General features: G+C 42.2%; 1 protein-coding gene across 1 annotated transcript in view; it reads right to left on the bottom strand.

Moving 5' to 3' along the window:
- C7H10orf90 (chromosome 7 C10orf90 homolog) overlaps positions 1-23,112 on the bottom strand; it is a 169,161-nt gene that overhangs the window by 119,831 nt on the left and 26,218 nt on the right. Inside the window, exon 2 of the mRNA XM_045023697.1 lies at positions 5,178-5,411. The gene's annotated coding sequence lies outside the window, so the exon portion shown is untranslated. The remainder of the gene's footprint in view (positions 1-5,177; positions 5,412-23,112) is intronic.

The raw sequence follows: 23,112 nt of genomic DNA, 5'->3' as shown, positions 1-23,112 counted from the left end.
TCAGGAGACTTGGATTCAGTGGTTGGATATGCCATGGATATATACTCTGTGATGCAGAGCAAGCTGCCTAACTTCTCTTCAATTCATTTCTCCCCTATGTAACATGAGAACACCACTTCCCTGCTAGACATGGATATTAATATATGTACGGCTCTTTGAGACCCTTGCATAGCAATATGAAAACGCACAATATTTTTATTATATTGAAAATGGCCATTCAGAATAATACAGTATTTTTTCCCTTTTCAAAATGTACTTAGTAGAGGCTTAGTAAAAGCTGGTGGGTTTTGGCATCTGCTGGTTGTGGGTTGAGTTGCTGCTTTCCTCTCAGAATTTCTGTTGGATGGAGTTTCTATCTCTCTGCTTATTTATCATCTTACTGGTGAATATAATAATAATTGGTTTTAAGTCTGTTTTGTGTCTGAAATGAAGATTTCCCCCAAACAATCCATAATTTTAAAAATAAAGTCTTTGAATTTTCTGGCTAATACAGTGAACTATTTATCATGGTAGTTGAAGATGCTGTATATAAATGTACATCTGTAAGGCTATGTGTGATGTTGCACTCTATATGAGTTTATGAAAATATGCTAATGAGTCTGAATATAATGTAACTGGAATATGCTTCATGCAAAAGATCTCTTGTAAGGTATCATTACAAAGCTTATAATCTACTGAGTGTGATCGTCTATTTGTATAAATGTATCACTCTTGTATCTGAAACTAGAAATATAAAATATAACTCTGAAGGCCTATTGTAATTATGCAAAGTGTGGGCCATTAATGGTGGCTTGGAATCTTGATGGCTCCCATTAACCAGGACAATTGACTTTGGATAGTTCAGACCCTGGGTCTATGTTGGCGCTGACTGGCATGTCTGGCTCAACAAGACAGGGTGCTGTAGGGAAAGCAGGGGCAGTAGTAGTCCTGGTACATCAGTTGGCAGTTCCCAAGAGAGATTCTGTGATCCAACCTGTCACACTATGTCTACACTTAAACACTACAGTGACACAATTGCAGCTGTGTCACTGTAGTGCTTCAGTGTAGACATTTAGATCGACGAGAGAACCTCTCCCGTCTCTGGAGTAGGTAATTCACCTCCCCGAGAGGTGGTAGCTAGGTTGAGAGATTTCTCATGGGTGGTTAGGTCAGTTTAACTATGTGAATGTGAATTTTTTGCACCCCTGAGATGTGAGGCTACGCTAATGTAACTTTTTCAAGAAGATCAGCCCTAACCCATTAGTTTCCTCTCATTGGTACTTTTGCATGATTAGCCATTCAGCATGTCAGAATTTGTTTCATTATAATAGCTGAAAACCAGTTAACAGATCACCCTGCTGGCTGTGACATAGAGCTATGTGCTCCTGGGGAAGTGCACCAATTTCAGGGCAAAGACTCAGCTGATTCAATCATCATAATTCTATTAAGTTCAACTGAGTTATGACATTTCAAACCAGCTGAGGCTATGCCCCTTTGTGCCCAATCCTACTCTCACTGCAGTCAATGGAAAGCGTCTCATTGACTTCAACAGAAGTTGGACTAGAACCTTACATTTTACTGTCTCATTCTCTGGCCCAGCATGGGCTGAGAATACAGCTTAAAAACCCTGGGGCTGATTCTGTTACAATAGCAACCCCACACCCACTCAAGAGCTATCATTAAAAGCCTGGGCCTGGCAAAAGGAGGGAGGGATAGCTCAATGGTTTGAGCATTGGCCTGTTAAACCCAGGATTGTCAGTTCAATCTTTGCAGGGGCCATTTGGGGCAAAAATCTGCCTGGGGATTGGTCCTGCTAGATGATCTCCTCAGGTCCCTTTCAGCCCTGATATTCTATGATTCTAAAAGCTGCCTTTCCTTGTCCTGTATCTGGAAGAGATTGGGAAAGATGAGAATGTCTTGGATGAAGGGCAAATAATGTGATCCATTAATGGGTGTAAGAAAGAAAACAGAACTCCTTTACATGGTTTGGTGAGAACCCAGTGACTCCCCACATTGAGCCTATTTATTGCCTCAGCTAGTAGTAGGAAATATAGCCATGTGCAGCTGGACTTTGTCAGGCACAGGGAAAACTGAACCTGAGACAGCAGAAGAAAGAAAAGGAGCCAGTTCTAACTCATTGCATTTGAAAGGCTGGTCCTTAAGAATTTTGAGATTTCCAGGCTTGGAAGATAGATTCCACAGTTCACTGCCAATGAGAGAAATCTTTTTAGAGGAATATTAAAACCACTTTATTTAATCTGGGCTCAGATGGTTTTCAGTCCTGAGTTTAGACTTTATTTAATCTGAGGCTGGGGGGTGGAGCTGTCCCAGGGAAACTGGCAGATGAGTTTGCAACTGTCAAAGCAGCCATTATGATGAGGGGTGTGGATTCCCAGGTAGCAGTAGCAGCAAAGGTACAAGGGGATATCAGGACTCCCCTCCCCTCTACCAGAGGTGAAACCAGTCTTGGGAGCCCAGAGATTGAGGGTATGTCTACACTACGAAATTAGTTCAATTTAATAGAAAATTGATTTCTAAAAAAACAACTTGATATTGTCATTAGTGTGTGTCTTTTAGAACAGAGTTCTGATAGCACGGATTCGTCTTCCCATACAGCGATCAGATCCAGTACCTCCCATTTGGTCCATGCTGGAGCTCTTTTGCGATTCTGGGACTCCATGGTCACCTATGCTGATGAGCTCTGCATGGTCACCTGTGCTGAACAGCTCTCCACGCTGGGCAAACAAGAAATAAAATTCAAAAGTTCACAGGGCTTTTCCTGTCTACCTAGCCAGTGCATTGGAGTTGAGAGTGCTGTCCAGAGCGGTCACAATGGAGCACTCTGAGATAGCTCCCAGAGGCCAATACCATCTCATTGTGTCCACACTACCCCAAATTTGATCCAGAAAGGTCGATTTCAGCGCTAATCCCCTTGTCGGGTAGGAGTACCAAAATCAATTTTAAGAGCACTTTAAGTTGACAGAAATGGCTGCGTCGTGTGGATGGGTGCAGGGTAAAAATCGATCTAACGCTGCTAAATTCGACCTAAACTTGTAGTTTAGACCAAGGTTGAGTGGGCAGCATGAGTTAAGAAGTAGGAAAGGCTTCCACTATGCCCCAAACACCTCTGACATGAGCAGTGAACTACTGTTTCCCATCTGTCTATTTAGATGATCTAAAAAAGGGACAGGGACTGTGTCTTCCTCAGTTTTTGCAAAGCACCTACGAATTTGAACACTGCCACAATCTACATAATAGATCAGGGGTTCTCAAACTGGGGGTCAAGACCCCTCGGGGGTTGCGAGTTTATTACATGTTGGGGGGGTCGCAAGGTGTCAGCCTCCACCCCAAACCCTGCTTTGCCTCCAGCATTTATAATGGTGTTAAATATATAAACAAGTGTTTTTAATTTATAATGGGGGTCGCACTCAGAGGCTTGTTATGTGAAAGGGGTCACCAGTATGAAAGTTTGAGAACCACTGTAATAGATGCAATCCTTTACCGTTGTTTATTTGAAAAAGCCATTCATCATCACTGAGAAACATTTTCAAAATGGGCTCCAAGTGGCACATAAAATTCTACATACTTGTGCCTTATTGCATGTTTCTGCAAATTCATGGCTGGGGTTTGCACAAGTAATTTGATTGGTCAGGTATTTCCCTAGTTTTGCACACCCAAGATTCAAGTCTGTAAAAAAATGTAGGTGTGAGAGACTGTGTGCTCAACATTACTTGCTGCTTTTGAATTTTTCTCCCATTATACCCTTCATAGAGACTTTAAATAATAACAAAAATGATTCTATAGATCCTTCATATTACCAAAGGTTTTATACAATTGTTTATTACTATTACAGATAAATGAATTGCTAAGCAGAACCTGTTGCTACTAGGCATTAACCATCCTGAAATGGGAACATATACAAGTCCTTGTAATAAGGATATTTTAATATTGTAATTTCAGCTGAGGAAAACATTCTCCACCTGACCCAAGAGCCCATTCAGTTCAGTGGCTTCTATCATATTACCCTTGGCAGGCTTTACTTTTTGGACCAAGAGGATAATATAGAATTGTTCCTGCATTAAATACAAACAAATAGCTGATGAATAATTATCAGCTATCAGCACATGTTAACATATCATTTTGTTCCATGGTTGTTTCAATCCACACACTATTTATTTTAAAATAATAATATGCTAAATGATCATTTTGGCATAAGTGTCACAAAAATACACAAACATTACCTCATTATCAACTCTTTCCATCCACTGCTGTATTAACAACATTTCACTAAGACAAGCAATCAAGCAGCAAACAGCAGGATTTGCTAATGACTCATGTACAGTAATTGCCTGACATTTTTTTGTATGAATGAATCAGTTACTTTTGAAGCTTAGTCACCAAAAATATTTTTCCCGGAGCATTCTTCACATATATGCAGTATTAAACCAGATAGGGAAGCCCAGGGGAATTGTATTTTTCACCCACAGCTATCAGAATTATGTTTAAAATTAAATGGTACCTTTCATTCAAGGATTTCAAGTCACTTTATGAACACTAATGCTTGCAATAGCCCTTGGTAAGCCATGGCAGAGTCTGGAAATTCTACAGAAGGGTAAACTGAGCCACATAGTAATTGGGATGCTTGGTTAATGGCAGATCTGGGAACAGATCCCAAGAGTTCAAATTCCCAGACCTCTATTCTAACCAAACAGACAAATCTGCCAACATGAAGTCTATCACTAGCAAACAAACAAACAAAAAATACTCTGAGGATGACTTACTGCTTTGGAAGAGTAACTGATGATGCGGTGCATGGGAATAGTCTAGAAGAGGAAGATGTATTTCAGCTTCAAAACTACTGCCCTCAATCCTGCAAATCCAATGCCTACAGTGCTGCTTTGGCTCACAAAAATGAGAAAAAGGCCTCCAAATGATCAGAATTCTTCCTTATACTTATTCTGTTTGGTGCACCACTATGGACTGTAGTCTATGGAAAAGATAGTGTCATTTCTGTGTAACATAACACAATAAGTTTGCAGATCACAGAAAGATTGGGGGAGTGATAAATAATGGAGAAGAGGTCACTGACACAGAATGATCTGGATCGCTTGGTAAGCTGGATGCAAGCAAACAGTGTGTGTTTTATATGGCTAAATGTGAATATATACATCTAGGAACAAAATGCAGGCCATACTTACAGGTTGGGGGGATTATCTTGGGAAGCAGTAACTCCAAAAGAGATTTGGGGGTCAGAGTGGATAAATCAGCTCAGCATGAACTCCCAGTGTGATGCAATGACTAAAAAGACTAATGTAATCCTTGGATGCATAAAAAGGAAACTCTTGAGTAGGAATAGAGAGATTATTTTACTTCTGTAGTTGACACTGGTGCCACTGCTGCTGTCCAGTTCTGATGTCCACAATTCAAGAAGGCTGTTGAGAAATAGGAGAGGGTTCAGAGCCTCGATAATGATTAAAGGATTTGAAAACTTGCCGCATAGTGGTAGACTCAAGGAGCAAAATCTATTTAAATTATCAAAAAGAAAGTTACGGGGTGATTTGATTATATCCTTTAAGTACCTACATGGGAATAAATATTTAATAGTGGGCTCTTCAGGCTAGCAGAGAAAGGTATAACATGATTAATGGATGGAAGATGAAACTAGACACATTGAGAGTGGGAATAAGGAATACAAAAAAAAATAAACCTTAACACTGAGGGTAATTAACCAAGGGTTTCAATGCATTCTCCATCAATGGCAATTTTTCAATCAAGATTGGACATTTTTCTAGAAGATACGCTAGAAGAACTTTTCATGCAAGTTCTATGGCTTCTGCTATACAGGAGGTCAGCCTACATGATCACTATGGTCCCTCACTCTTCCCATAAAGAGTTGTCTACTTGGGGCTGCAAGGGCAACTTGTCAAGAGTTTGAGGACTGCATCTAACACTAATTTTGAAGTAAATTTACATCAGTTTTGAAGTAATAAGGCAATACAATAGCAGCCCTTGAATATTCTTTGATATCTGAAAAATTGCTTGTCTAGCTGTCAAATAAAAAGCTGAAACTGATCAGCATTAGCATCAGTCAGTACTAGTATTAGACTACATTTTGGGCCATGTAGATGGCCATTAGCAAATCACTAGACACACGTATATGATAAAATGGAGTTCCATTTCTTAGCACATCCCCACAGACACAACGTCCTCCTAAAAACACAGTGAAGGGGAGAAACCCAACCATCCAAAATCTTAACCTCTGGCTTTGGAACAAAAGTAGAAGAAACAAGAAGCTAAACAGATACATGAATTACTGAGGAAAGCATGATGTTTATACAGTACGTTATTGCATGATACACTGTTTACTCTATGTAGCACCTCTCTTGGTATTTTAATGTCCTTGCATGATTAGTTTGAGACAAACCAAGAAGACGTCAAGGAAAAATTCTTTTTCACCTGAGCTGAGAGTATGACACACAGGGAATTGTACATGTACCTCCAATTATTGCTATGGGAAACTAATGACAAACCTCTCCCAAATCCTCCACACACAACTCATGTACCTGGGCAGATGCAATGGGAGGAAAACTAATCTTCCCAGCAGGCTACAAAGCATCAACAAAGCAGCTGCAGAGGCTATTTCAGCTCAAAGGCTGAAGCAGCACTTCTTGGACCCTTTTTTCCTTCCCTCCAGTGAGAGACATGGCCATATCATCTACTCAGTAACACATCTCTGGCTCTAGTTTGGGGGGGGGGGGGGTGTGGAACTGCACCGGTTCTACTGACAAGGGATCCTCTGAGGCACCAAAGAAGAGGGCAGGAATTGCTTCCAAGTGAACAGAACTCTGGGTTTTCCTTGATGTTCCTATTTCCAGCTACTAGCCAGCCCCTTTGTTAATAAGACCCCAACCCAAGATAATAATAATAATGGAGATATCCTATCTCCTAGAACTGGAAGGGACCTTGAAAGGTCATCGAGTCCAGTCCCTTCCTTCACTAGCAGGACCAAGTACTGATTTTTGCCCCAGATCCCTAAGTGGCCCCCTTGTGATGACACAAAGGTGTTTATATTGGAGATTCTACAAAAACAAGGTGCCAGGTATATATATGTCCAGATAGACAAGAGAAACTGGAAGTTCCGTGAACAGCACCAACTAATAAGCTATCATTTAGATACCTTCAAAGGCCATTCTAGCATGAAAAATGGTTTTAGAATATGTTTATTGATATTGCCATTAAACTATATAAGTGAAGGAGACAGGCAGCCAATCTATATGAGCAAGCTGCACAGCTAAGTCAGGCAGCATATGTATTAAAAAGCACCACACCCCAGATCCTACTTTCTGGTATCAGGAAGCACATGCAATGAGAACTCTGCTGGTTGATAGGTGTGTCCCACAGTTCTCCTTCCATTCAACTCATTTCTTACATATACAAAAGAGGCAACCTGAAATTGGTCCATATTGTGATTTTTTTCACCCCAACTCTGTGCATGGAATGCCCTCTTCACCCTGGTTTGCTAAGAACTCCTGGGAATTCACTAGGCTTTGGTTTAGCTTTCCCTTCAGATGGCAGTTGGAATTCAGTGACTAAGAGAATTTCTGACATCCTCCAAGACTATTATTTGGGTATTGTTCATTCCTGCCCTCATCCTCAGATATTTTGCATCAGACTTTTGGAATTCTGAACTTGGATCCCCCTCACAGCAGCCCTACCTGATAGCAGCAGAGAGCCTTTGCTAGGTTCTGTGACAACTGGATATGGTGAACATGGAGTTGGTCGCTGTCCACTTCTAACAGCACTTACCATATCTGAAGACATGAGGTCCTTCCCTCAGGCTTCTTTTCTCAAGACTAAACAGGCTCAGGTTTTTTTTAATCTTTTCTCATAGGTCAGATTTTCTAAACCTTTTGTAATTTTTTTGCTCTCCTCTGGACTCTCTCCAGTTTGTTCACATCTTTCCTAAAGTGTGGCACCCAGAACTGGACACAGTACTCCAGCCGAGGCCTCAACAGTGCTGAGTAGAACAAGACAACAACCTCCCATGTCTTACATATGACACTTCTGTTAAAACAGCCGAGAATGATATTAGCCTTTTTTGCAACAGCATCACACTGTTGTCTCTCATTCAATATGTGAACTATAACCCTCACAATATAACCCCCAGATTATTTTACAGTGGTACTACTGCTTACACAGTTATTCCTCATTTTGTATTTCTGCTGTTGATTTTTCCTTCCTAAGTGTAGTACTTTGAACTTGTTTTTATTGAATTTCATCTGGCTGATTTCAGAACAATTCTCCAATTTGTCAAGGTCATTTTAAGTTTTAATTCTGTCCTCCAAAGTGCCTGGAGTCCTTTATTATTAGAAATTTCACTCAGATGGTTGCCAAAATGTCATTGCCAGTGCTCTTTGTGGAAAAAAGAGAGAAAGAGACACAAGACTTTCAAGAGTGCCATCAGTTTAGCCACTCAAAGCCAATGGGACATATGTGGATAAATCCCAAGTAACTCCCTGAAGATAGTGGAATGGCTTCAGATGGTGTTGACCTCAGTGGAATTGTATCACAGGCACTTCCAAGGAGCATGATGATGACAGAAAACAAAGCTGCTATGTGCAGCTTTTTATAACTATTTTGTGTGTCCTTCCTCTTCAGGGATATTCTGAACTCCAACTATCAGAGTCCATCACTGATCATATCACAGAAAGCAAGAAAACCAGTATTTCCATGTTTTTTAAACTTTTGTCAAAAAATTCCAATTTTCAAAAAAAAAAGTCAAAAATCTCAGAATTTTTTCAACAAAATTGTCCAGGTTATTTGTTTTTGAGAATTGAATTTGTGAAAAAAATCAAAAAAGCGAAGTTAGGGACATTCCAGCAGCTCCATTGTCCAAAAGATCCACTTCTAGATTTGCACATGCTACTTATCAGCAACTTTGACTAGTACTGTGCAGTAGCTCGCCTTTGACAGCACCATACTCTTGCGCAGTGTCCAGTACCACCATATTATAATTAATTCCTTTCCCATTTTACCTTTTTTCTCTTTCATCTCTCCATTCACTTCTTCTATTTCCTCCTCTCCTCCCTCCCCAAACTATCCTTTAGACACTTTTATATGTACACAGTATAGAACTTTATTTTTGTATTCATTTTAATTATAGTCTGTATTGCCATAGCAATATAGTGCCCAGTACTATTGTGGGCACTATAGAAACATGCTGCTTTCAGCACACATGACTCTTCAGATCATGTAACAATCTCTGCATATTATTTTAAAAAGCCTTCTAAATTTGCTACCACCCTGCCCCTACTCCTGCCCCAGTCTTCTCATGCCCAACATGCTGAACTAAATCTATCAAAACAAGACCAAATACAATTGATGGAACTCTTAGCCTACCAAAATGCTAGTTCAATGGTGTTGGGCAGGGGATAGAGTGATTTTGTCATTTTTATTTGGTGCGTCTTTTTTCACATTTATTAGAGGCATATATATCCCAAGAAATGACAGGGTAATAAGAGAGAAGTTAGGAAGACAGATCACTTTCAGATGGTAACAGTGATGCTTACATAACAAGATGCCTTCCTTAACATCAGCAAAGTCTAATCCAGGCCTACTGTAAATGTTTAAACCAACAACATTATCAATTTTATATAGCTAATCCTATAAAAAGGACACAGTTTCCTGAAAAGTAACTTTGTATTTTATATTGCTAGACTCATCATGTTAACAACTAGTTTATATCTGAACCACAGTCTATTGTGTAAATCAGATATCAAAGTATCCACCAGTACCTAGAAATGAACACTCATTTTCAATAAAGGAAAGATTGTACAAAAAATGGTTACCTAGCTTCTCGTAACTGTTGTTCTTTGAGATGTGTTGCTCATGTCCATTCCAAGTAGGTGCGTGTGCATCGTGTGCACAGTCGTCAGAAGTTTTTTCCCCTAGCGGCACCCATCGAGTTGGCTGTGAAGCCCCCTGGAGTCACACCTTCATTGCGGCGTATATAGGTCCCTGCTGACCCACCACCTCTTCAATTCTTTCTTGATGGAGTACTCTGACAGAAGGTGGGTGGGTCTTAGAATGGACATGAGCAACACATCACAAGGAACAAAAGTTATGAAAAGGTAGATAACCATTTTTTCTTCTTTGAGTGTTTGCTCATGTTGATTCCAAGTAGGTGATTTCCAAGCATCTCTTAGTAGGAGGAGGAGTACAGTGCGTTGCCGACAGCAGCACCACTCTGCCAAATGCTGCATCATCTCTGGCCTGCTGTATAATGGCATAGTGTGATGTAAACATATGAATTGATGCCCATGTTGCTGCCCCACAGATGTCTTGGATGGGGCCTTGTGCCAGAAACACCGCCAAGGATGCCTGCACCCTTGTGGAGTGTGCTGTCAGCGCAGAAACAGGTAAATTTGCCAGGTCATAGCATGTCCTAATACAGGCCATGATCCAGGAGGAGATTCTCTGGGATGACACAGGGAGTCCCTTCATTCATTCCGCAATTGAAATGAAGAGTTGAATCAATTTCCAAAATGGCTTTGTTCATTCAATATAAAAAGCCAATGCTCGTCTGACATCCAGGGAGTGGAACATTCATTCCCAGTTGCTAGCGTGCAGCTTAGGGCAGAATACTGAAAGTAATATGTCCTGGTTCGCATGGAATTATGAAACTACCTTTGGGAGAAAAGCCAGATGTGGCCACAGATGTATCTTCTCCTTATAAAAAACAGTATGGCGGTGGGGGGCTCAGAAGTCAAGGCCTCAAGCTCAGACACCCTCCTGACTGAAATTATAGCCACCAAAAATGTTACTTTCCAGGAGAGGTAGAGGAGAGAGCATGCTGCTAGGGGCTCAAAGAGGGCCCATCAGCCTTGAGAACACCAGGTTGAGATCCCATGGGGGGATTGGATGTCTTACTTGAGGGTACAGTCTATCTAGTCCTTTGAGGAATCGGCCAACCATGGGGATAGCGAAAACTGACTGGCTGGCTGACTCGGGATGGAAAGCTAAGATGGTGGCCAGGTGCACCTTTACTGATGACACCTACAAACCTTGCTGTTTCAGGTGTAATAGATAGTCCAGGATAAGAGGAATCGATGTCTGTAAGGCAGAGTGACCTTTTGTAATGACCAAATCGAGAATCTCTTCCACGTTGCCAAAAAAGTGGCCTTGGTGGATGGTTTCCTGCTGCCAAGGAGAACCTCTCTAACAGAATTTGAGCATGAGAGCTCTGAACGGCTTAGCCATGGAGCTTCCATGGTGTGAGGTGGCAAGACTCCAGATTAGGGTGCTGGAAGCAGCTATGATCCTGAGTGATCAAGTCCAGGACCAGGGGCAGGGTTATAGGCATGTCCACTGAAAGGTCAAAAAGCATGGTGAACCAGTGTTGACGTGGCCACTCTGGTGCTATTAAGATTATTGATGCTCCTTCTCTTCTGACCTTCAGCAGGACCTTGTGTATGAGCAGGAAGGGCGGGATGCATACACTACTTGCCCCTTCCAAGGGAGGAGAAAGGCATCTGCAAGTGAACCCGGGCAGTGATTCAGGAAGGAACAGAACTGGTGACACTTCCTGTTGTTCCATGTTGTGAACATGTCTATCTGGGAAATTCCCGCCCCCCCCCACCCCTTTGGAAGAGGTTGATCACAACATCTGGGCGGAGGGACCATTCATGGTTGTGAAAGGACCTGCTGAGATGATCAGCCAGCTCATTCTGAGATCCTTGAAGGTATGATGCCTCTAGATGTATGGAGGGGGCAATGCAGAAGTCCCACTGCTTGAGGGCTTCCCAGATCAGGGGAGAGGAGCAAGCACCACCCTGTTTGTTTATATAGAACATCGCTGTTGTGTTGTCAGTCAATACCAATACCTGCCCTCCAGATGGGCTTGAAACTTCTGTCAAGCAAGGCAAACTGCTCTCAGCTCCCTGACGTTGATGTGCAGTGAAAGTTCTGCCTAGGACCAGAGACCTTGAGTCCTGAGTCTGCCTAGATGCGCCCCACCATCCCATCGCTGCCGCATCAGTGATTAGAGACAGCGAGGGTTGGGGCCTGGAGAAGGGTATTCCCATGCAGACTGCTTGCAGGTCGAGCCACCACAGAAGGGACTCTATAACTGGAGGAATAAGTGTGACTATTTTGGCAATTAATTGATCTTTGATTATTAACAGGTAAATATGCCCAACGGTCTGTGATGGGATGTTAGATGGGGTGGGATCTGAGTTACTGCAGAGAATTCTTTCCTGGGTGCTGGCTGGTGAGTCTTGCCCACATGCTCAGGGTTTAACTGATCGCCATATTTGGGGTCGGGAAGGAATTTTCCACCAGGGAAGATTGGCAGAGGTCCTGAAGGTTTTTCACCTTCCTCTGCAGCGTGGGGCACGGGTCACTTGCTGGAGGATTCTCTGCACCTTGAGGTCTTTAAACTATGATTTGAGGACTTCAATAACTCAGACATAGGTTAGGGGTTTGTTACAGGAGTGGGTGGGTGAGATTCTGTGGCCTGCATTGTGCAAAAGGTCAGACTAGATGATCATAATGGTCCCTTTTGACCCTAGGTCTATGAGTCTATGGAGAGACTATCCCAATTCTACTGTGTTCAAGACCCATTGGTCTGAGATGATTTGTGACCAGGCATGGTAGAAGTGAGATGGATCCATGCCGGCCTCAGTGCCAGTTCCTGCTGCAGCCTGTGGCCTTGTGGAGGTTCCCAGGCTACAGACGATGATGATAATGATGGAGGGTCCCGTGCCTCCAATACAACTGATAATCTGGACTTGGGCCCCTGGGCTTGGTGGTAGGCCATTGAGCTGGTGCCTGCTGCTACGGTGGCCCCAGCATCATAGGCAATGGCTGTCCTTCCTCCTCTCTCAAGCAGGGCCAAGAGTAATGCCAAGAGTGGTGCTGGCTCTGCCTAGGCACATAGGACTCCACTTCCTAGTCCAACTAAGATTCCAACCTTCCAGGGGGCTCCACAGTCGACCCAACAGGTACTGCTAGGGGAAAACCTTCCGATGATTGTGCACATGGAACGCACACACCTACTTGGAATCAACATGAGCAAGCACTCGAAGAAGAAGAAGCTTTCTCAGTTGAGAGTGGGGTACAAAGTCTCATCTTAAATACCAGCTTTGATCCCAGGCCCCAATTGATCATAGGAATCATTTTTATTCATGAAAGAGAAATTCCTTTTCTGAGCTAGGCCACCATTCTGTTACTTAGGAGAATTGGAAATGAAACTGGGACTGTTTTAATAAATCCTACTTTCCTGCTCTACAGTATTCTCTCTGTATTTATTATTGCTGCAGTCTCTGAAACATTCCATTAACCTAATAGCAATATGTGAATACACATTAGACAGTTTGGCCCACACACAGAGAACTAATCTCAAAGAAATAAAGCTTGATTTACAAACAATTTACATTGACACTCACTTGTGTGGTTGCAATTTAGTGACACCACATTAGTGGTACCATTATTATTTTAAACGTGGTTTATAAAAAAGGGGTTTATCTATATTTAAAATGCATCATGCATGAAAAAATGTGCTGTGTATTCCATTAATCATTCTATATGGCACACTGCAATATGGCTGGTATAAACCTGTCCTAATTAGCAATCTTCTCATAATCCCAAAAGTCAAACACAGTACTGGGCAATCAACAAGCTTTCTTTTGCATTTCTTTTCCTTTCAGTGGCTTTTATTCTGAAAGCTTTTGTTTTTATTTAGAAATTCAAATCTGCCTCACATCTTGTCCTTACCATTGCACTGTATTTTTATATTTGTGGCTAGATTGTACTTCAAAGATAATGTATCATTATTTATTACTATTTAGTAAGAGAAGTGGTAAATAAATGCTCCACCAAATATTCCTATAGCCTGAAAACAGTTTTCTTTATGTGAATAAGAAAGACTTTCATTTCTTTTCCATAGACAATGATCTTTGAGATGAGAACAATCTGCACTGATCTATAAAAACAAAACTCACTCTTGCACATACTTGTGTTACAGGATATGTAATCTTAGAATCATTAATACCAGTATAAAAACCAAGCAAAAACAGTATCCTAGAGCATTTTAGCATTTTCGGACTAAGGATAGGAATTTTGCTTGATTAAGGACTCCAAAGAGGCAGTTAGCTGTGGAATCACACTCATGTTTCTTCTTTTCCCCCTGAGCTAATTCTAACAGAAAACGAAGCTGGGATATGGATGTTCAAAGGAACAGCAAAGACTACATAACAAGCTATGATCAACCTACACACTTAAATACCCTCTGATGAAGATTATGCTATATTATAGAGGAGCGAAAAACATTTTAAGTCTCTGGTATTTTTCTACAGGGTATAATGAAGTTAGTAATGGTGTGTACATATATAATACTGAAGACAACAACCTTGGAGAGGTGGGGCCATGTTATTCCAATTTTTCTTGATGTAATTATCAGCTGTTTAGAAGATGTTCTGTTTAATTTAGAATCTAGTTCACTGTGGGTGGTGGCTGCAGGCAAATTGTCAGAGTGAACTATTGACTTAGACATCCCCCAGTGGTTACCGGACTTCTGTTTATTATTTGTACTACAAGAGCACCTAAAGGGCCCCAACCATGAATTGTTCTCTTGTGCTATGGCTGTACAAACACATAGTAAGATACCCTTTATCAGACTGAATTTCCTTATGCCATTTGCATCAATTCAGTAATATTTAATTAATACATGTTATGAGGATCTGTCTATTATCTAGTTTGATCAGATCTTTCCATTTAATTTCTAAGGACAAATTCTATTTAGTGATTCTGTAACCATTCCCGTCAAGCAGTTTAACACCAGCAAGTGTCTGAAACCACAGGACATTTGTTTAGCTGTGTGTCTTTATATGACTTGTATGCAATTTTGTTTTCTACTTAATTAAGAACATCTTCAAATAAATCTTTAAAAAAAAAGCTAGGGTTAGCTGGTTGGGAATATAAAATGGAACACTGTTTTGAGCAATACAATTGAACTGGAGAGATCTGAAGCCCACTCCAGGCTGTGTTCTTTTCCCCAGACATTGACAAACCATGCATGAGGAGAGATTGAGCCCTGCTATAGCCACACAACATCCTACTGCCATTCAGCCAGTCGGTGTTAGAATGGGGCCAAAACTCCTAAAACTATCTTCAGACTCTCTCACTGTCATTGTACGTGAAATCAAACTGCTTTGGGGAAGTCATGGAAGGGCTGGCAGCTCATCTTGCCTCACCAACTATATTCCCAAGTAAATTTCGTACAGGTAAACTGCAACATGGTGATCCCCACCCTACCAACAATACACTCTCTTATCCTGGAAAGTCGTCAATTTCTATCAACATTGTCTGCTCCTAGCTATGTCCACTGTGACCAGTGGACTGTTGGTTGTTGTGAAGCTTTCCTCAGGGTGCCCAGAACTGGGAACCACTGTGTTACCCACCTCCCTCAGCAAGACAGAGCTTTGCGGGAGCTTAAATTATGTCTCAGCTGCCTACCACACCAGGCTCTGGTTCCTTGGGCGGGACAGGGCAACAAGCAATCTTTAGCCTGAACCTTCTGGCTAAGGCAGGCAGTAACTACAGTCTGGGTGACATAAAGCAGTAAGCTTTTAAGCAGTCTTTAGCCTAGCCTCTCTGCTAAGGCAGACAGCAAACACAGTCTAGGGCAGGGACCGGCAACCTTTGGCACGTGGCCCATCAGGGAAATCCGCTGGCGGGCTGGGATGGTTTGTTTATCTGCAGCATCCACAGGTTTGGCCGATCGCAGCTCCCACTGGCCACAGTTCGCCACTCCAGGCCAATGGGGGGCTGTGGGAAGCGGTGGCCACTTCAGTCCGCGCCACTTCCCGCAGCACTCATTGGCCTGGAACGGCGAACCGCAGCCGGTGGGAGCTGCGATCAGCCAAACCTGTGGATTCTGCAGGTAAACAAACTGTCCCGGCTCGCCAGCAGATTTCCCTGATGGGCTGCATGCCAAAGGTTGCCGATCCCTGGTCTAGGGGCTTGCAGGGAGAGCCTAGTGGTCCCTCTGCCTCAGGTCTGGAGGGAGGCCACTCTGTCTCACAACAAGACCACAGACAAGTGATTCTAAGCAGAGGTAACAGAAACAGGTATGGTTACAAACAAAACACACTTTCTAGTGCCAAAACTTAACTTTAGTGAGCTACAATCTTAGCCTAAACAGCTTTCTCATTTACATCAAGTTACAAGCATCTCCAGCCTTTCTGGCAGGAGGATTTAACATTCACAGCATTGGAGGGTGCTGTCCTCTTTAGCCCTTAAGAGATTAATAATTAAGGGGTTTTTAAAGTCCTGTAAACCTTAGAAATGTATTCTTTTGAAATGTATGCCCCAGATAAATTTTTTCCTCCTCTGTTGTTTGTCTTTTTCCACTGACTTCCCATTTCCCTGCTGACTCGTATGCCTGGCATCAACTTGCTCAATTTATACTGAAGACACAGGTAACAAGGAAAAACCACATACCTTTGCTAGGACAAACACGTTTATCAGGAATGCCCCCAAAAACATATTTTAGGAACATATTTCCAGCACACACACACAACTCTTTACACACTAACTGTACATACACCACACAATAATATTAATGACCAGAGGGTCACCATCTTTCATAAAAAAACCTTACTAATGCACTTTCATAGTACAATAACGTTGTATAGAATCAGTTGATTCAATTACTTATTCTTTGGGGTTCAGACCCCCTGTTCTCCCATATGGGGTATGGATGCTCTTTAACACAGCTGTCCAAAGAGGAATGGCTCGTTATAGGATGTTGGTTTTTCCTTCCCTTAGCTGCTGAATTGCAGCTAAAAAGACACTACTTATCTAATTACTTTTTTGTGTGCCTCTCATTCATTTCAACATGATATGCAAACATGCACAGATGAAGACAGAATTGGGCCTTCTGAAGCCCATACTGCCTGCATTACCAAGCTCTGTGGATGAAGTTTACCCATTTACCATACACTCATATATGGGTGTAAGTGGTTCTGATGGCTCCTGGTGCACTGTCTGCACAGAACTGAAATTTTTGTTCCATCACAATAGTCATTTCACCCTTATGTTGATAGCATAAATCTTTGATGGTTAACCTAGACCAAACTGATCTATGCCAACATATCATGTTGATAATTGATCTCTTACATTTTCTTCTGCAGCAGTAATTAAGTATTGGAGAAGCTTATGGATCAACTTATTTTAGTTAATGCAAGTCTGAACCTATACCATGAAACAGAAATATATCACTCTACAGTGATTCTTTTCATGCTTCATCAATTCATGTTTACAGCTGGTTTAACTTTTTCTAATCTAAAATAAATCAGCATGAAAAAGCATTAGATTTTTCATTTAGATTCTCAATTGCCTTTTATTACAGAGATAATATCCCTTGTCTGATTTTAAATGGTAGATTATTCCCTTGTTTGGATATGAATAAAAATGCTCTGGTTCCATAATCCAAATGAGCCTCATTTTTATTTTGCCTTCAAAAATGTTGCACTAGACTGAGATGAATTGGCTTAGTTGTGCATGGACATCTCTGAACCTAGCCCAAACTGACACAGAATACTCAATTATTATAGGTGAGTGCTTTTATAAAATAAACTAACAACTGATTGACATCTCTCATGAACAAAGTTCACCTTGGTGTAGACACCCTATGGATCATGTAAGTCATTTGAATAGGATTTTACTCCATAGGTGCTTGTATAGGACCTGTACAGTGGGTTGAATTTCACCCAGCATGGCTGTACTCATGCTTAACTTTCCTGTTGGCCTAACACCACTGACTTCTATAGAGTTAGGCCAGCAGAGAATCTGGACCTAGGAATTTAAAAGGTGGAGTAAAAAACTTTTGATATGACTTTAGAGGTCTGTACTTCCCCTACAAATGTGATAACGTCACCAACACCTACAGCAGAGCAGGGAGCTGCATTCTGTATACTACTTCAGGACTTGGCAACATCTTCAACGGTAGATGAAGAAACACTGGGCTGGGTCTAACCAAGTTAATAAATGTGGTACCAATTTTCAAATATTTTGTTTTAAAAATTAGAAATCAATGTGTTTTCAGTCTGCACAGATTCCATTAATGAATTTCTATCTTAAATAGTTTTGTGAATTAAAAAAAAAATACAAATAGATTACTTAAATTCATCTTTAGTATCAACCTGTTCTGGGAATAAACAACCCCTGTGGTTGTGTTTTGCAGGTAGGATCTGTAGCTAACTCACAATTGTTCTGTTGTGTTAGTAGATGTTTCATTGCAATTGCACTCTTTTCCATGGAAACTAATTCATAATGTTCAGCTGAGCGGTAGCCACTCCAAAATGCTCTTTGTATGATGCAATAACTTCTTTACAGAGGAATTGTTTCCTGCCACTGCTTTCTTTTCCTCAGTTTGTTTCTGAGCAGTCTGAAATATATCCAAATCTAATATGGTTGCCATGACTTTGAGCACAACATGGAAGTATTCAGAACGCATTCATTCACTAGACCACTGTGACTAAGGATAAGATTCTGTTGTGGATGTCACGGATTCCGGGACTTTCTGGGACCTCTGGGGCTGCTGGAGCAGCTGTTGTCCCTGGGGTTCAGCCCCGGGGCCACCGGAGCAGCTGGCCAGTGGGCTGACTGCTGGAGCCACAGTCCTCGGGCTTCTGAAGCCACAGTTCCTGGACTCCTGGAGCAGCATCTGGGGTTGGGTCAGCCCCACAGCAGGTGCAGCAGCCGTGGATATTTTTAGTAAAAGTCAGGGACAGGTCAAGAGCTTCCATGCATTTTTGTTCATTGCCGTGACCTGTCCCTGACTTTTACTAAAAATACCTGTGTCAGAATCTTAACCTTAGCTATGACTTTTATCTAATGTTGTGTATTTCCCAAGCCCCCCCTTAAATACTTCACAATTACTATACTGATGCATCTAGATTGTGCATATAATTATCATCTGCAGATCTCAACTGTTATATCAACATAATTCAGACTGTCCCTAGTCAAATACTGGAGCAGGGAAAATAAATGTCAGCTAATGAAAAAAGTGAATCTTAGAATTTCCCCCAAAGAATTCCTAGAGCATATCTTTTAGAAAAACATCAAATGTTAATTTAAAAAATGGCCAGTGATTGAGAAACCACCATGATTCTTGGTAAATGGTTAATTTCTCTCACTGTTAAAAGATAGGCCTTATTTCCATTCTTAATTTGTCTAGTTTCAACTGCCAGCCACTGGATCATGTTATACCTTTCTCTGCTAGATTAAAGAGTCCATTATTAAATACTTCCCCCTATAAGTATTTATAGACTAATCAAGTCACCCATTAACCTTCTCTTTGTTACTGTAACAGTGTTGAGACTCACCACCACGGCACCTCCTGCTGGTCACTCTGGGAATTAGCTCAGTCCTTGGCAGGGCACCTACTTCTGGCTGTGTCCCATCTATCCTCTACTCCAGGGGTAGGCAACCTATGGCACGCGTGCCAAAGGCAGCACACAAGGTGATTTTCAGTGGCACACACACTGCCCGGGTCCTGGCCACCAGTCTGGGGGGCTCTGCATTTTAATTTAAATTTTAAATGAAGCTTCTTAAACATTTTAAAAACCTTATTTGCTTTACATACAACAATAGTTTAGCTATATATTATAAACTTATAGAAAGAGACTTTCTAAAAACATTAACAATGTATTACTGGCACGCAAAACCTTAAATTAGAGTGAATAAATGAAGACTCAGCACACCACTTCTGAAAGGTTGCCAACCCCTGCTCTACTCCTTTCCTGTTGTTATCTGGACCCGCACTGCTTCCCGCTCAGCAGCGTCCTCTTCAGGACACTGCTCTCCAGCAGTGCCCACTATTTCAGTCTCACCCCCTTCTGGGGGTCTGGTGTTATTAGCAGTCCTTCTCTGAACCCCAGCCACTATGGTCAACCACACCCCAAAGTCTAACTCCTAGTGTCAGGGGTCTGGTGCCATCCACTCTCACCACATCCACTGGCTGGGTATTCATGCAAGGGGGAAAAGGGGGGACCCAGGCCCACCCACTACTCTGGGTCCCAACACAGGGACCCTTTGGTGGCAGCCTTCCTGCCCTCCTTCTCTCCCCTTGTGCACCTCTCTCCCTTGGCCACTTCCCCTTCAGCCCCTTTGCACCGGTTAGGCCCTTACCTCAGGGCCCGCAGCCTGGCAGGTAATGAGTTGGAGTTCCCATCTACTCCCCCAAGCCTGCCCAGCACTGTCCCAGGTGCTAGTCACCTCACTCAAGAGACAGACCTTTCCCTCTGAAGGTCTGGGAGAGGCTGCCTGCTACTGTTCTGGGCAGCCTTTATATATGGCCCAGCTGAGCCCTGATTGGCTGTCTCCAATGTTGGCCTGGATTGGCTCTCAGTAAGCCCTTTTTTAATTGGCTGCCGGCCTGTGCAGCCTCTCTGGCCCACTCTAGCCCCCACTCACATGGGGGTGGGGCAGCTGCCCCACCACAGTTACCTAAATAGTTCCTTAAATCTATGACCATATGGCATATTTTCTAATCCTTTAATCTTCTTGTGGCTCCTCTATGAACCCACTTCAGTTTCTCAACATCCTTCTTAAATTGTGAACAGCACAAATGGACGGAGTATTGGTCACGCCAGTGCCAAATACAGAGGTAAAATAACCTCTCTATTCCCACTCAAGATTCCCCTGTTTATGCATCCCAGGATTACATTAGCCCTTTTGGCCACAATATTGCATTGGGAGCTCATGTTCAGCTGATTATCCACCACAACCACATTTTTTTCATAGTCATTGCTTCCCAAGATGATGTTCCCATCATATAAATATGGCCTACATTCTTTGTTCCCAGATGTATACAATTAGAATCATAGAAGATTAGGGATGGAAGAGGCCTCAGGAGGTCATCTAGTCCAACCCCCTGCTCAAAGCAGGACCAACCCCAGGGCTTTTCAAACCAGGCCTTAAAAGCGTCTAAGGATGAAGATTCCACCACCTCCCTAGGTAACCCATTCCAGTGCTTCACCACTCCCAGTGAAATAGTTTTTCCTAATATCCAACCTAGACCTCCCCCACTGCAACTTGAGACCATTGCTCCTTGTTCTGGCATCTGCCATCACTGAGAACAGCCGAGCTCAATCCACTTTGGAACCCCCCCTTCTGGTAGTTGAAGGCTGCTATCAAATCCCCCCTCACTCTTCTCTTTTTCAGACTAAATAAGCCAAGTTCCCTCAGCCTCTCCTCATAAGTCATGTGCCCCAGCTCCCTAATCATTTTTTTTGCCCGCCACTGGACTCTCTCCAATTTGTCCACATCCTTTCTGTAGTGGGAGGCCCCAAACTGCATGCAGTAGTCCAGATGTGGCCTCACCAGTGCCGAATAGAGGGGAATAATCACTTCCCTTGATCTGCTGGCAATGCTCCTACTAATGCAGCCCAATATCCCGTTAGCCTTCTTGGCAACAAGGGCACACTGCTGCCTCATATCCAGCTTCTTGTCCACTGTAATCCCCAGGTCCTTTTCTGCAGAACTGCCACTTAGCCAGTCAGTCCCCAGCCTGTAGCAGTGCATGGGCATCTGCCCTAAGTGCAGGACTCTGCATTTGTCCTTGTTGAACCTCATCATATTTCTTTTGGCCCAATCCTCCAATTTGTCTAGGTCCCTCTGGACCCTATCCCTACTCTCCAACATATCTACCTCTCCCCTCAGCTTAGTGTCATCCGCAAACTTGCTGGGAGTGCAATCCATCCCATCATCCAGATCATTAATGGAGATGTTTAGCTACATTAAAACTCCCCCCTAAAAGTTGCTGTTTGCTGGTGAAGAAGGACTACTCTATTCGATTTTGGAGAGACCTACTTTTTGGTGCTGGGCCCGTATGATGTTGACAAAAAGTCTGTAAAGTGATTTGAGATTATTTGTGGCACACATTACTTTATAAGCATTGTTTTGCAGTACTGAGTTTTCAATGCGAGAGGCTGTATTCTAGCATATAGGGTGGTTTTATAAAATATTTTACATACACATGTAAAAAATAAGCTCATCTAGGTATACTTAATTCTCCCTCAGTATATGGGGGGTAAGAGATAGACTAGATGACATCTTGAGGTCCGTTCAGCCCTAAATTATATGAAATCAGAATTTTCTCCAAATATGTCATTTTTGGCATAAGGGCTGGATTCTAATTTCCAGTGCTCAGCAAGGATCTGGAGCATCTCTCAAGAGGCAGTGCAGTCTAGCAGATTGCACAATGGCACCAGGTGCCAAGAAAACCCAAATCTAATCTGAGAGCTACCCCTGACTCACTGTGTGGGCCTAGGCCTCCTCTGAATGTCTCAGCCTTTCCACCATAAAGTGACAATAATACTCAGTTCCCTCTTCTCCTGGGGACTGATATGAAACTTGTTTTGTATAGAATTTTGGAAAAATGTTCTACATAAGTGGTAAACATTATTATCTAGAATATCCTGCACCTTTGCATACTGAATACACAGATTTCAACCTGAAATTTCTGCATTCCTACTCAATACTGCAGTCACCAAGTAAATATAAGGACATGAAGAGCATTCTCCTATGGAAACTGGTGAATTTGCTATTTGAGCCCTTTCTTTCCTTTGATCATATCTGAACAGTTTGTAGGGTTTTTTATAACCTATTCATGCAAAACCCCATGTAGGTTCTACATTGTATTGATTTTGTTCTTTTCAGAAAGTGCTGACTGAAGAGACAGAATAAAACCCTTCTCCTGTGTGATTTTTTTGGTTTCTGAAGGTTCATGAAGATCAGATTAAAATGCTGGGCCACATTCTTCAAGTGCATGATTGCTGGGGTGATTGATTTTCAGATTGTTTGGTACATCAAAAACTACAGTTTAAGTAGTTTTAAGACTTTTAAAGGAGAGAGAATGGCAGGACTAGTGAATGCAGGTCTTGGTCTTTGATTTTACCCTTTCCCCCTGAGATCTTTTTGTCCCATTCAATAGCACATCCTCTGCATAAGTCTTCACTACTACTACCTCCTGATCTATGCAGGTCAATTTCCAAGAGGAAATTTTAAATTGAGACCATCTACTTGATGGCATATGCAGTGTGAATAACCACAATGAAGTTTTGTAAG

The sequence above is a fragment of the Mauremys mutica genome, chromosome 7 (assembly GCF_020497125.1).
Source record: "Mauremys mutica isolate MM-2020 ecotype Southern chromosome 7, ASM2049712v1, whole genome shotgun sequence".
Taxonomy (NCBI): Eukaryota; Metazoa; Chordata; order Testudines; family Geoemydidae; genus Mauremys; species Mauremys mutica.
The sequence above is the reverse complement of the archived record's forward strand: the minus strand, read 5'-3'. Positions and strand labels throughout refer to the sequence as shown.